Genomic DNA, 16,178 nt, shown 5'->3' on the forward strand with positions numbered 1-16,178 from the left:
ATCAATCAATTTTCATGACTTTACCCATCCTCGTGTAATCATTTCACCGTTCAAAATGATCGTGAAATAATTCCACGCGAAAGATCGCTTATTCCGTTCATATTTCAGTGATATGACACTCATAATAACCTAGATTTCACGGCAAATATCACTTGGCGACGTTTTTCTCACTTACGTGAGTCCCGTAATAGGACTTCATTCACTACACTCTGATTTCGCCATGGAGTGACTCCCGTAATAAGCACCACTAGAGGATTTTGTGAAGCAGCATTTGGATTTTGTGAGCAACAAAAGTGATTCTGCTTGCATGTAATATAAATGCTTTTAGGAATATTTTCAAAAACTTAAATATTATCCGAATCGAAAAAATAGGACCGAAGTTGCCGTAATTTCTAGCGCATTGCAACATGTACAAATTTTATCTAGTGTATCGAACGTCTTCGTCAGTGGTTTTCTGCAAAAGGGGGCTGAAGAAAACCACTGACGAAGACGTTCGATACACTAGATCACCTTGAGCTTGTTCTCCAGAATACTTCTATGGCTCATACGATAACTGGAACCCTATTCTAGGGTAAAGAGACTGACTTGCACTTGTGTCGTAAACAGAGAAATTCTAGACAATTAAGACAATTTAACGTTGTTTTAATAAAACATATGTTCTTGAAGTAACTTTTGCAGCAAGGTATGTTCATCATTCGAAGCAATTTATGTACGCCATCAGCGACTCATAGTTTTTTAAAATAGTGTTTTTGCCGCTTCTCTACAAAATTAGCGAATTAGCGTTTCGAAGCCCAAAATTTTAGCGACGCTAACAGTCCGCTAAGCAGCTCAAAAATCAGCGAAACCGCTAAATCGCTAACTGAATATTAGCGGCGCTAATTAGCGATTAGCGAATTAGCGGAATGGTGCCCACCACTGGCAATTACGATCCCGGATTGTTCGGTACGATTATTAAATTTAATATAATATAATAATACATTAATATAATTTAATAATAAGCCACATGTTGGTGAGCAGAAGACTAAACTAAACTGATTGATTAGTGGTTGAAAATGATCAACAGCAAAGGTGGTTGACGCGTATTCTGTCAACTCGGCAGTTTCGGTGCTATTGCATCGATAAGCAACGCGAACAAATGCTATATGTAGATATAATTTAATTTTATTTATTTCCGTTCTTACCCTGGTTACTTGGGATTAGTTTGTAAATGATAGACTTAAAAAACTAGTACTTATCTCAGATAAGTTATCTGAACCGTTGTTGTGGTGATGCTCTCGAAAACGAAACGCGAAACACACACCGACCAGCATCAAGCGGCACTCAACAGCGCACCGCATTCCAATAAAGAGCTGTCGTTCATAACCAAATCGACACCTACACTCACATCAACACCACCCTGCTAGTTTAGCAATGGATAAAACTATCACTTTAATGCAAAAGACAATCTTTCAATAAGGCTTCAACTTAACTTTTATCATGTAAATAAAGCATCAAAGAACACTTTTTTTCGCTTTTCAGCCAATTTGCCAACAGAAATCACATGCAAAACAATAACTCGCAGGAGCAGTTTTAGAGCACGTACAATCAATGTAGCTGTGCTGTCAGTTCTCCACGGATTGGATGACAAGTAAACAATTTTTTAGAAATTCGAAATGTTCTACAAAAGTAGACTTTTTTAACATTCATTTTTTGGGACTGCAGAGCTAAATATCAGGCTTCTTCAATTTTCAAAGAATAAATATAACTCAATGGAAAAAGAGGGTAACGGTCAACTTTCACCTCTTCAACTAGGTGTGTTTATACCCACTAATAATTTACAACTTCATGTCTCTATACAGTTTCATCTCGAAACTAAGTTGAGAAAATTATTGTAGTTTAAGCAACGAATGTAATAATTTAGGGAGATTTTTAGATGAATTACGAATGAACTAGGAAGCTTTGAATTTTGAATACATACGAAAAAGATAAATCCAACTAAAAATCCATCTTTTTTCGGAGAGCGTGCGTCAGAACTTTTCATGCTAAGAGGTTATTGCTAATCTTATTATACAGTCATGGAGAAAATAATAAATACCCTTGCAGTTTTGGTTAATTTTCCATAATCGGGCACTTTGAAAACACTAACTCACGCAGAAAACTTTCGGGATCACCGACACAGAAAAATTCTAGTTATTTCTCCGTTCCTTTTTGAAAGAGAGTGTCTGCAGATCGTAATGACGTAACATAACAGCATATAACAACTAGAATCAGTGCCCGATTGTGGGAAATTAACCAAAACTGCGAGTGTATTTATTATTTTCTCCATGACTGTATATACCAAAATGGCTAAATACGATTCAGTTTCGATCTGCGTTTAAAGTGCAAGAGCGATTAGGAAGAAGCTTGCGCTATTCAAACATATGAAAGAATTTTCTTAAAATTTCCATCAAAATTTATTATTGGTTTAGGTGGAAATCAACTTATTGGACGTTTTTAAAAATAAGTATTATCATTCAATATTAGTCTTCGAAAGAATACAACTTGACTATTTAAGGTTCCCTTAGTTGCAAATGTTCATGTATCAACGAAGCAAGATCAGAGGTTAAAACGTTTTGAACGAAAATGTACGAATTAGGTATTCCTTCATACGAAAAAAACGCTATGAATAATTATTTCCTTTTGCTATCTGTCTTTGAAAGTCAGTCTCACTTCTTTATTATTATTTTACTAGTTGGCCCGTAGTGGCTAGCCACTTTTAAATGTATTTTGGACTATAAAAAGTTGGTATAGAAGGTATAGAAGTCCAAATATCGAGTTGAAATTCAAGATGTAACTATGACACTATCGACAGTTCGATGCAGATGGCCAGCGCTGGTTTTTTTTTCTCATATCATTTATTTGACACGGCACAAATACAATTTAATGTTCAACGGCGCCAATTATATCTGAAGACTTAAAATCTTAAAGCAAATTTTTTATCCTCGCTGCCGACTACGAGCTGAAATCAAGTCTATCTTAAAACTATGATGTATTTTTCTATCACTGTTTTGTAGTTTGATGGTCGTCTGATGCTTTTCGAATGGCCATGAATATGCAGCATGTATGGATTAGTTCTGCTGAGCCACGATGTCATGAGCTGGAAGAGGGGCTTATAGTTCTCGGGTCCTGAAGGTATTGTGCGGGGGCTAGTTGCTGGTTATGGTTCGTTGTTGTTGTTCGCTGGTGTTCAAGTGGCCTATGGTATGTGCCGCTGAGCCAAGATATCACTGAAGGCCTCGGGTTCTCAGGTCCTGGTGAATTCGTGTGGGGTGCAGTTGTTGATTCCAAAACCTCTGCTTAAGGTTCAAACGTGTTCTTGTCGTTTTGTTGGGTGTAGACGGAGGGGAACGGGACTAGACTGGGGCATGGATGGATTTTAGGAAAAAGTATATAAGGGACATGTAGGGTATGTCACGGCTCGCCAAGACATCACGAACAGGAACAGCTGGCCGTCTACCTCCGGCCTGAAGGGAAGCTACTAATTTAGACCTGGCGTCACGGTGGACAGGGCATGACCAAACAACGTGCTCTATGTCGTGATAACCTTCACCACAGCCACAGATACCGCTCTCTCCGAGCCCAATACGACGAAGATGCGCATCAAATCTATAGTGATTGGACCGAGACATCACGCAAATGTAATCTCGACCTACATCCAACCCCTTGAACCACGGATTCGTCGATACCTTGGGTATAATGGAATGTAACCACCTTCCCAGTTCCCCTCTGGTCCAAGAATTTTGCCAACTGATGATCGTATTCTGACATACAAATGCGAAAAATTCAATAAAAGCAATTGGTCTTTCATAAATTTCACCGTTTGTAGCGCCCACCTTAGCCAAAGAGTCCGCTTTCTCATTGCCCGGTATCGAGCAGTGAGAAGGGACCCACACTAAGGTAATCTGAAAAGATTTTTCGGATAAAGCACTCAGATGTTCCCGTATTTTCCCCAGGAAATACGGAGAGTGCTTAACATCTTTCATCGATCGGAGAGCCTCAATGGAACTGAGACTATCCGTAAAGATGAAATAATGGTCCGTGGGCATTTTTTCGATGATCCCTAGGGTGTACTGAATTGCAGCTAATTCTGCGACGTAAACAGAAGCAGGATTATCGAGCTTATGGGAGACGGTTAAATTGTTATTGAAGATACCGAAGCCAGTGGACCCATCGATAAGTGATCCGTCAGTGTAGAACATATTGTCGCAGTTGATGTTTCGATATTTATTGGAAAAAATTTTGGGGACCTGCTGCACGCGTAAATGATCCGGGATTCCACGAGTTTCTTCTATCATGGATGTATCGAAAAACACAGTAGAATCAGAAGTACTTAATAAGTTGACACGATTTGGAATATTTGGAGAAGGGTTAATATTTTGTGACATGTGATTGAAATACAATGTCATAAAACGGGTTTGAGAATTAAGTTCGATTAACCTTTCAAAATTTTCAATCACAAATTTTCAAGACCTCACATTTGATTAGAATACGAGAAGACAGGCTCCAGAAGCGGTTTTTCAGTGGTATAACTCCAGCTAAGACCTCCAAACTCATCGTATGGGTCGATTGCATGCAACCTAAGGCGATACGCAAACAACGATATTGTATTCGCTCCAGTTAGATCAAATGTGTGTTTGCTGCGGAGCGGAAGCAGAAACACCCGTACTCAATTACCGACAATATGGTTGTTTGGTAAAGCCTTATAAGGTCTCCCGGGTGTGCTCCCCCACCATGATCCGGTTATTGTACGAAGAAAATTCACTCTTTGTTGGCTTTTTTTCATCAGATACCTAATGTGACAACCACAGGTGCTTTTAGAGTCGAACCAGACACCAAGATATTTGTGTACTAAAACCTGAGAAATCGTTTTACCCATTAATTGTGTTTGAAGCTGAGCAGGTTCATGCTTCCTAGAAAAAACTACTATCTCAGTCTTCTCCGGAGAGAATTCGATACCTAGCTGTAAAGCCCAAGCAGACAAATTGTCCAAGGTATCTTGCAATGGTCCTTGCAAATCGGCAGCTTTGGCTCCTGTAACAGAGATTACACTGTCGTCTGCAAGTTGTCTTATCGTGCATGAATTTGCCAGACATTCGTCGATGTCATTTACATAAAAATTGTAAAGAAGGGACTTAAACATGAGCCCTGGGGAAGACCCATGTAGCTTAAGTTCGAAAAGTTGCCAAATCGCCATGCGTGAAATGCATGTGCTTTTCGAACAACAAATTGTGCAAAAAACTGTTCAAAATTAGAGAAAATCCTTGTCGGTGAAGTTTGCCCGAAAGAATGTCAATAGAAACGGAATCAAAAGCCCCCTTAATGTCCAAGAACGCAGACGCCATTTGTTCTTTGCGAGCATACGCCAGCTGGATATCTGTTGAAACAACGCAAGACAATCATTCGTCCCTTTGGCACGGCGGAAACCAAATTGAGTATCTGACAGTAGACCATTTGATTCGACCCAGTGGTCTAAAAAACGGAGTATCATTTTCTCCATCAATTTCCGGATACAGGATAGCATTGCAATCGGCCTATAGGAGTTGTGATCAGAGGCTGGTTTTCCCGGTTTTTGGATGGCGATATCCCTCACTTGCCTCCAATCCTGCGGTACAATATTTTGCTCCAGAAACTTATTGAACAAGTTTAACAAGCACCTCTTGGCATTGCCGGGTAGATTCTTCAACAAGTTGAATTTGATTCTATCTAACCCAGGCGCGTTATTGTTACAGGACAGGAGGGCAATTGAAAATTCTGCCTTCGTAAAAGGTGATTCTATCGCGTCGTGGCCCGGAGACGCATCGCGAACAAAGTTTTGCGCAGGAACAGAGTCCGAACATACTTTCCTGGCAAAATCAAATATCCACCTACTTGAAGACTCTTCGCTTTCGTTGACCGTTACGCGATTCCGCATTCTTCGGGCTGGGTTCCAAAGAGTGCTCATCGATGTCTCCCTCGACGTCTCGTTCACGAACCGACGCCAATATCCGCGTTTCTTTGCTTTAGCCAAACTTTTAAGCTTGGTATTAAGCTCCGAATACCGTAAATAGCCGCCAGGTATACCTCCCTTCTGGTAGGCCAAAAACGCGTCGGTTCTTTGCGTGTAGACATCGGAGCACTCTTGGTCCCACCACGGAGTGGGAGGCCGTTCTTTGATCGTTACGCCGGGATATTTCTTTGTTTGGGCTTGCAACGCGGCGTCGAGAATCAAGCCCGCGAGGAGGTTGTATTCTTCAAGTGGTGGATGATGTTGAATCGACTCGACTGCTTTTGAAATCATTTCCTCGTATAACTTCCAATCGACATTCCGTGTGAGGTCATACGGAATGTCAATTGGTCGCATGCGAGTCGACCCGTTATTAATTGAAATAAAAATAGGCAAATGGTCGCTACCGTGAGGATCAAGGATTACCTTCCATGTGCAATCCAACCGTAGCGACGTCGAACATAAGGATAGATCCAAAGCGCTTGGGCGCGCTGGAGGTTTCGGGATACGAGTCATTTCACCGTTGGTTAAAATAGTCATGTCGAAGTCATCGCAAAGGTTATAGATTAAAGAGGAGCGGTTATCATTGTATGGGGAACCCCAAGCCACGCCATGAGAGTTGAAGTCTCCCAAAATCAAACGTGGCGAGGGAAGAAGTTCTATTAAATCAAAGAGCAGCCGTTGCCCAACCTGTGCTCTGGGAGGAATATATATTGAGGCAATACAAAGCTCTTTACCTTGTATTGTCATTTGACATGCGACAGCTTCGGCGCCTGGAATCGAGGGAAGGTTAATACGATAGAAAGAATAGCACTTCTTAATCCCTAGAAGTACTCCTCCATATGGGGTGTCTCGATCAAGGCGAATAATATTAAAATCGTGGAAGTTTAGATCAGTATTCGAAGTTAGCCAACTTTCACAAAGGGAAAATGCATCGCATTTGTTTTAATTTATCAAAACTTTAAACGAATCAATTTTTGGTAAAATACTTCTACAATTCCACTGTAAGACAGAGATAGAATCCTTCACATAAGCAGATGAATTAGGCATCGAAGGATACGATCGCTGCAAGGAGGGGCCATTGAGCAGTCAACTGCTTCAAAAATGTTCTAACTGTTGGGAGGAATGCTGTAATAAAATCTTTTATTGGATCGGGTACATTGAAAGTTTCAAAAATCCAGTCCACAATGTCAAAAAATTTCACCAGTCCAGCTTTTTTTTTTTCAACTGGATGTGCAAAAGGAACAACTGGGGTTTTAGATGTTCCTGGCAGTGCTGGGAGCTCCTTCTGGGACTTTAAATTTGCAAGCCCAGGAGGGGTTTGCTTCGGTTTTTCCGCTGCACTTTTAGGTTTGTTTATACCATTCATTTCACTTTGGGAAATCTTAGGACCTTTTCGGGGAAGTTTAGGAGAGGAAATATTTTTCCTCTTTCTAGACTCCCCAGGATTGGCATAAGATGTCCCCGCTGGTGAATCGTCAGAATCGGTTTCATCAGAGGACAACAGATCAAAGGGGTTCGAAGTAACCGGAGAAGTGGTAACGGTTTTCTTCAGCATGTCAGCGTAGGAACGCTTTGAACGCTCTTTGAGAGACCGTTTTATTTTATCCCTGCGCTGCATGTACACCGCACATGTCGAGAGCTCATGCAGATTTTCCCCGAAGTGAATACACTTTACAGCGTTAACACTGCAAGAATCTTCCGCATGAGTCTCCCCACACTTGCCACAACGTGTCTTATTGCAGCAGTAGGCGGCTGTATGGCCTAACTGCTTGCAATGAGTGCAGTTCATGACGCGGGGAACGTATAGCCTCACAGGGAGACGAACCCGGTGGATCGAGATGTGGCTTGGTAGTGCAGACCCGGCGAACGTAACTCGAAACTAATCTGACGGAGTGTAAACTTTTTTGTCACCGACGATCGATACCGACCGCAATTGCTTGCAGTCGAGCACCTTCACATCGGGACATGAGTTGTTTTTAAAGCACCCTTTAGCACTTTTCAATATACACTCGACGGACAGACTCGAATCGGTCACGACACCGTCGATCTCCACATCTCTAGCGGGTACATAGACACGGTATTCCCGTGTAAAAAGCTCGGAGCAAGCTATATCGTTGGCCTCTTTAAGGTCATTGACCACGACACGGAGCTTGTTCGGCTTGATTTTTAAAATTTCAGTCACAGCTTTAAAGTGTGACGTCAGGTCTTTCGAAATCTGTAGAATGTTTAAAGATTTCGATTTCGGCCCCACTTTAGGCCTGAGGTAAACTGCCACCGGAAGAGTCGATCCATCTGGGGAGCTGAGGAATTAATATTAGGAGGGGGGCAGGAGGGACAGGGTCGAGGGGATTCGAGGATGGAGGTGCGGGAGGTGGGGGGTCTACATCCATCGCGCTAAACCTAGCGCGCCGATGGGACAGACAAGAAGCACGTACCTTCCTTTCTTTTTCTCCTTCGTGTTGGAGTGCACTGCACTCACCACCAAATCGTTCGACAGCAGGCAGCTACAAAGCGACACAGTAACATAAAGGCGCTTGACCTTGCGATACAGCAATCTAGACAAAAGACACCGGTCAAAAAATGCCACCACTTGCACACACGTATTGAAATTTATCGGAGCGATTTCGAAGCACAACCGATGCTGATGCGTGTTCGGCACAGAATGGCCAGCGCTGGTTTAAAACTTAGTTATTTATCTTTTTTTTTAAAGTTTCATAACATGAATAAAAGTTGATTTTCTCAATTGTTTGATGTTACATATGTTATATTCAAACTAAACTTACGAAATAACTAAAAATGAATGTGTTTAAAAAAAAAAACAAACAATTTACAAAAACCATTGCTCATGAAAAAATACTGGATTGCTCAAAAAAATATTCACACTTGCAAAAGTTTGTCTCTGCAAATTGTTATTAACAGTAGCAAAGCTTGGAATACCGAAGTACTGTCCTCTTTTAATCGTTGATGGGTAGTTCAAATCCTTCTCTAATACTCCGATATAACTTCACATATGATAAATGACGCGCATGAAACATCTGTAATATGCGTTCCATCACAGAAACCTTTTCTAGTGTTGCGTAATCTTATTGAATGGTTTCATCGCGAAAATTTTCAAATATGATTGTGGAACTTGAATCAAAGTTTAAATGTCACCCGTCGGGAATGGGTTTATCTTATTCTCTAAAATGTTTTGAAACAACTAAAATTTTCACGTATCAGTAAAATAATTATCTCTTTCTCCGTACAACTTGAACGTCGTAGTATACTTAAAGAATTAATTTGGGGCACAGTATGTGCAGCATGTCTTGTGTAGGTTAAATGTCTTTTCAATTTTTAAAGATATCGAAAAAAAAATATATTGATTTATCTTTGAGTACAATTTCTTGAGAACATTTTGGTAAATTTTGTTGGAGCTTTGAGTAATAGGGAGAAATTTGGATAGATTTCAAGTGCGGCTTGTCACGCGCCATAAGCTTAACTTGAAACTCGATATGATGTTTTGCATAAAATGGCTTTGGCGAGTTACAGCCGGTTTTCTTCAATTTTTGAAGTGGGACACTTCTTTGTTTACTATACTGGGATGCATTCTGTAAAATTGGAAATAAAACGGGCAAATGTTGCGTCAGATTTCAAACGTTAATTACAGCATAACCACATGATGGATAATAATAACCAATATGTTATTGGATAGATAAAATGTATAACAATTTTTAATATGCTAATTATCACTCTTATTTCATTGCTAAGCGGTAAAATTGATGAAAAATTTCAATAACAAATTTACGCGAATAATGAACCAATCACATGCGAGCATTCCTAGCACAGACGACGTGAATGGACACCATCCGTTCCCTGTGATATTCCCTGTATCAATTTCGAAATAAAAATTGACAGAGTCTCCCCGTCCCAATAGGTCAATTTATTTTTGTTTCCATGAGCTTAGACTAATATGATGTCTCAAAGGTGAAAGGTTTCTTAAAAGTTTGAAACAAAACCCATCCTTGAACAATTTCTAAACCTGCGTGTAAGGTTCTGAAGAACCTAATAAAAACTGATGTCTTGAAAGAAAACATGCCGGTAAAAGCAACAGTACCAGTGGAGTAAAGAACCGCAGGTCTCTCGTCGTCTATGATTGCAGTGGTACTCTCCTATTCGTACATTTCAGCGGTACACTTCTATTCGTACTGCAGCGGTACTATTCGTATTGCAGTGGTACACTTTTGTTCGTACATTTCTATTCGTATGCAATTGAGGAAAAACTGCAATGCTGCTGTTGATGGTGATTGAAAGTTTATCTCATAAATATGATTACCATAAATTACTCAACATGAATTGTAAATATTTGCAACGGACATTTATTTAATTTTATCTTCGAGATTCACTAAATAATCGTGCCCGGATAGTATCGAAAGAGTAAATTCCACATATATACATTTATAGAAGAGTAAGAGCCTGCGAATGCTTGTGATTTTTTTGTTTATTTAGTAAGATTCGTACATATTTTCTTTTACATTTCAAAGAAGTTAGATGATATATGATCATTCTAAGCTTTACCATAATAAACGTATATTTCCCGTCTTCGTAATACAGCGAATGTAGTTGTAGGAAAATGAAAAAAATTGTCAAGCAAAAAAAAATGTATATGTGGATTGCAACGATTTTTTGCTGGAACTTGTCAATAATTTTGTTAAAAATATTTTCTTCTGTTTGCCAATTGATGAACCTTTGCAAAGGTTTCCATATTATTTTGAAAGTAAGATCCATACTATAGATTTGATTTAATTAGAGTTAAATAAGACAAAACCATTAATTATGATAACGTAAGTATTATTGGATTTGGTTTTTGAGGATATAGAGTTAATTCTGACTTTGACGCATTACGAGAAATTCTTTGTGCTTTGTGCCTTGTCAAATACATATTTTTTGCACAAAAAAATACTACAGGCATAATATCGCCAAATATAAATGATATTCTTTCGAGTGTTGTTGAAAATATTCCAAAAATTGATTTCCAGGGAGGCTGAAAATAAAAATACTTACAGTCGCTGAGCAAACACATTGATTCTGTTTGCAGACTCTGTATATTTTGTAACACAAAATCCCCTAATTACAGTGTTTAGTCCCACGTCACCATTTCATACAACCCTAGGGCTGTATACCTTGTAGTATTTGTAAATGATCGTTATTAACGTCTTCGGTCGTAATTGATATTTTCAATAAACAAACAACTTTTTGCTATCGAATAACTGTACTATTGAAAATCACATATTTCAATGCATATTTAAATTGCTACACACTTAAAAAAAAACAAACTGCTTATTTTCTCGAGCAAAAAGGTTTATAATCCCCATTATTATCTTGACTTTTTCATAGTCTATCCTCAATGAACTACAACAGGTACTGCCTTATTCCACTTGACAACCTAATTTTGATGGTAATGCCATGACATTACAGAACTTATTGGACATGTAACTATAAAATAACGTTCATAATAAACCGACAGTGGTTTGGCTAACTTTAGATTTTATTTACATGATTGATATCTTTGATACTATGTCTTTCTTACATCTTAAAATTGCCTTCCGTCCTTTATTACGATTTTGGCGGTTTTTGTCGATGCACCTGCATCAGAACCTATAGCCATGTGCTAATTTAACACGTGTGCCGAATATTAGTTAGGACGCAGTTAGCTTTGATTTCCTTACGACTGGCTTCATACCAGGCGAGAGGAGGAGAGTGGAGGACTAAAAGCAAAGGTAACTTGTAGTCAGAACAGAAGCGTTCGCGTTGCTACCCACAAAAAAATAACAAACTTTAGTGTACCTCAGCTTCAGAGTTTGCTTGCGAAAAAGGCAATTTGAGTAACTTTCGTTTGTCGTGCGCGTGACTGAAAGACAAGCAACCTATATATATTCCGATTACTTCAATCAACAATGAAAAACGTAACAGATGAAGCCTATATATGTTCATTTATTTATTTTTCACTTCGATGTTTATTTGCTCGTATTCGATAGCACTTCAAGTAATTTTAGATGAGGCAGGTTAGTTGATAAATACGCAAATAGTTATTTCATAAAATAACTTTTTATACATTCCCCAACTATTAGAGTGAGAGCCATATGTTTTTATACCCACTCAGCCCTAGTTATGGGTGCAAATCGTAACCGGAAAAAAAAATGAAAGATAAAATTTAAAATTGGGTTCAAGTTACGGCAGAGAACGTTGCGACACCAACCCTACTGAAGTAGATAAAAGCGTAGAAAAGGGGCGTAAAGGCTATCTCTCCTGGTCATCTGCGATGAGGATGATTCGGTTCCATGGATGAAAAACTAATTCACTTCTTAGCTACTTTCTATGCTTTTGATCGACAACCAAAGTTGTGATTGGTAGCTTTACCTTTTAATGAGGTTATTAGATCACAACAAACCGCTGTTGCTAGTGAATGATTAAATACGAGTCTAGAAAATGTGCTTGATATGTGGAAACAGGGTAATTTTGAGACTTAGTATAACTGTTATTTCCAAAAATTACTCCACATAGAGGAAAACCGTACAAGACGCACCAGTTGGGTAAGATGGCCAATGCTATTAATTCCCTAAAATACTTACACATTTGGCTTTTTATGACGAAATTCTTCGCTTTTCTCATAAAAACCCAACTTCTCTACAGTTCTCATATAAAAAGTGTGCCATAATGACTAAAATACTCAAAAAACTGTGCAATTGGCTGTGGCTCTGTCCAACATGTGATTATTCATGAATTTTATTTAAGCTTTTATGATTAACTGTCTAGTAAACAATACAAAAAACTAAGGTTCCCCTAACCTTTACACTTTTGGAGTTTATGATACTATGAGTATTTCCAATTATTTCACTAACTTTCGTCAACTTTTACCTGAAATCAATCAAAATAAAATTGGGGCAGAATGCACTATGAAGAGCTTGCAGGAGATTGCTTGACAACTTAGAGCATGTTCCATTATTTTTGATTTTACTTTCGAGACTTCAAGCTCTTCTCACTTCGCGTGCTGATTTCTGCTAGAGGGCATATTAACCTTCTGCTTTGGAGCATACTGACCTTTGTGGTGGTGCGTTCTGGTCACGGGCTTGTTTGGCGGCAATGGTAATTTCTACCAAAAAAGTCATTGAAATCGAGTATTTTATAATTAACTTCGTCATAAACATACAATAAATAGATCCTACAATTATCCTACACGTTCAATGTCGCTTTGAAATGATTTGAAGCGCTGTAAATTGCGAAAATGCTTAACTTGTGCGTTTTGTACAATCCTCCCCTAAGAGCAAGCCTACCAGTGGCTAAATTGAAGTTTCTAAAGATAGTTTGGCAACTCCCACCATAACGCGACAACCGCACCGGGCGTTGCTATGTTGGTTTGGGAAATAAAAATCCTCACCTCGGGTAGTAGCGATTTATTAAGCCGCGAAATTTGGCAACGCGATAGCAACGAGCCGAATCGTTGCTATTTGATGAAATGTCAAACTGTTGTTTTTTTTTTGTGCTCGATAGTGAATGTTCGTAATAATATTACGAAGATGATGAGTGTTTCGAATGCGGACTCAATTGGTCGGCCTCGGAAGACGAAGTGTTTTGCCTCGCTTGTTAAAAACGTCGTAGGACGCAAGTGCCGGCGTGAACCACTACTCAATTTTATTTGCGATTTAGCTGAAATTTTGCACAGGGTGTTTTTTCGGGCGGGTAAACATTCAGGTTATAGGTTTTATTGAGGTTTTTTATTGAGATGACCATTTTGGTTGGCACTTTGGTCTGCAACCTACATGATGCGGAAAGCTCAAATCCTCACAAGATTGGCCAATATTATTCAATAAACCTGGAAGGTTTAAGCAAATCTGCTCGGGAGTATTGCCAACTATTTTCCCGTTTCGTTCGGTCGTTGTATAAAAAACCATTTTTCTCCTTTACCGCTGTTTCAATCTTCAAAAACAACCTAAGATGCGTTCGAAAGCCGCGTTGGAAATGGTCATCGGTATAGACCGTTGTTCAAACGCTAGATGGCACCTTCCTCCGTATGGCGGTCAATATTTGGCTATTCACTAGGCTGAGAGTCGCCCCGAATCTTTCCAAAAACCATTTTCTTAATCACGTATAAGGAAATTTGTTTTGCGAAATCACTTTCTTCATCACTAGAATCAATCAAATAATCGAAAAAAATTTACGCGTTCTATATTTAAGTTCTTTTTGGCAGCAAATTTTCAAATAATAATAGCAAACTGTGGGAACCGAGACAGCATGAAATACAGAATACAACTAATGACAGTTCGCCAGCTTTCAGTAGAATAGTCATCTAAACCAACGTTGCGGGACGTGCCCAGTTTTACGGAATTACTTCATAAACATATAAGGATGAAAAAAATTATGTACGCACAAGTAAAAAAATCTGCAAAAGAATTATGTTATCGATAACTTGGGAGAACGGAAACAAAGTTAAAACAAAGTTACGTGAAATGGAGGGAACATTTTATAAAGTAGAAAGAATGTAGATCATTCCGCAAACGATTGACTGACGGATAAGTTGGTTATTACTAGATCCGCAAAAAATATGCGAAATACATCACAAACAAACATTTTGCCAACGCTGGCTAGTGACGGTCTTCAGAAGTTGGCAACTGCCGGTGTGAAAAAGAAATAGTGAAATTGGTAATCCCCATTAGCAACGACCGGTGCGAAAATCGGTTGCTATCCAAAATAGCAACGGCCAGCGTTGTGAAAATAGCAACTCAAATGGCAACTCACCGGTGCGCTTGCTCTAATACGAGAAGGGTTCCAAAATGCATTCACTTTACCATAGCCATTATCTAAGATATTTCCTTACCATTGCCGTTACCTAAGATTATTTCCCAACTTTGTACCCATTTGATTCGATGCACTTTTTCCTTGGCTTCAATTCCGTGTTTCAAATCGAAACTTCAAAATAGTCTTTAACCGCATATTACACATTCACATTTTTGGTCAGATTCAGAAACAAACATATTATGACGGGTCTAAATCTGGTTCATACGATGCATCCGGAAGCAGTTCAAACTTTATTCCATGGATCTTTGTCGATCATTGACTCATCTGGGAACTATCTCAGCATTAACTCGACTGCAGCTGTTTTGTATGATTCCATTCACAATAAATCCATGGTTTTCAAAAAGAGTTTAGTTAAAAATATGAGGTGAATCCGTCGCAGTCAAAACGTCGACGGAAATGGTAATGATTACAGGGGAACTTCGATATAAGGAACCCTCGATATAAAGTACCTTCGATATAGCGTCACTCGATATAAAGTACATTTTACCTCGATATAAGGTACATATTTTTATTATGTTGCAAATAACTCCGAAATTGGTATGGAAACTTCTATAAATAATATATTGGTTATCTTGTCAACGTCTCTGATTACTAATGATCATTTGGGGAGTGTCCATAAAACACTCCACACTTAGCGGAAGTTTGAAAACCCGTCAAAAAATTTATTGTTGCTGAAAAAACATGATATAGCGTGGTTTAACATGGATGGGAAAGGAGAAGCTGATAAAAAAATTAACTTAATGTTTGATCCCTGATGATTTGTTTGAAATTTTAAAAGGAAAAATTTTATTAAAACTCGAATTCCTAGAAATGTTTGAAAAAAGTGCATTTTTTCATCAAAAATATCATAAAACCTATGAAAAAGTTGGAAATATGCTTAGGCGTCATACACAAATTACGTAACGTATGAAAGGGGGGGGGGGGGTAGGGGGGTTGAATTTTCGTTACTTATTGTTACGTAGGGGGGGGGGGAAGGGGGGGGGTAGTAGAGACAGTTACGTAACTGTGATGTTTGCTCGAAATTGAAAATTTTGGAGAGGTGTCCAGCTGATCAGCGTTACGTAATTTTAGGGGGGGGGGGTCATGCCGAACGTTACCTATCGTTACATATGGATGAGGCAGGGTGTCTGAAATCTAGATTTTTAGCGTTACGTAATTTGTGTACGACGCCTCAAGGTATGTTCGGCAGAATGGTGTATTTCTCAAATTAGAAAAAATGTTCACAATATAGTAAACCTCTGAAATCACACCCAAAAAAGTTGATTGGTATTTTTATTAATTTTGAATGTGTCTATAAAACTACCTGTATGTGGTCAATATTCAAGAGATAGAACCAAAGCGT

This window comes from Wyeomyia smithii, chromosome 3 (genome assembly GCF_029784165.1).
Source record: "Wyeomyia smithii strain HCP4-BCI-WySm-NY-G18 chromosome 3, ASM2978416v1, whole genome shotgun sequence".
Classification (NCBI taxonomy): Eukaryota; Metazoa; Arthropoda; class Insecta; order Diptera; family Culicidae; genus Wyeomyia; species Wyeomyia smithii.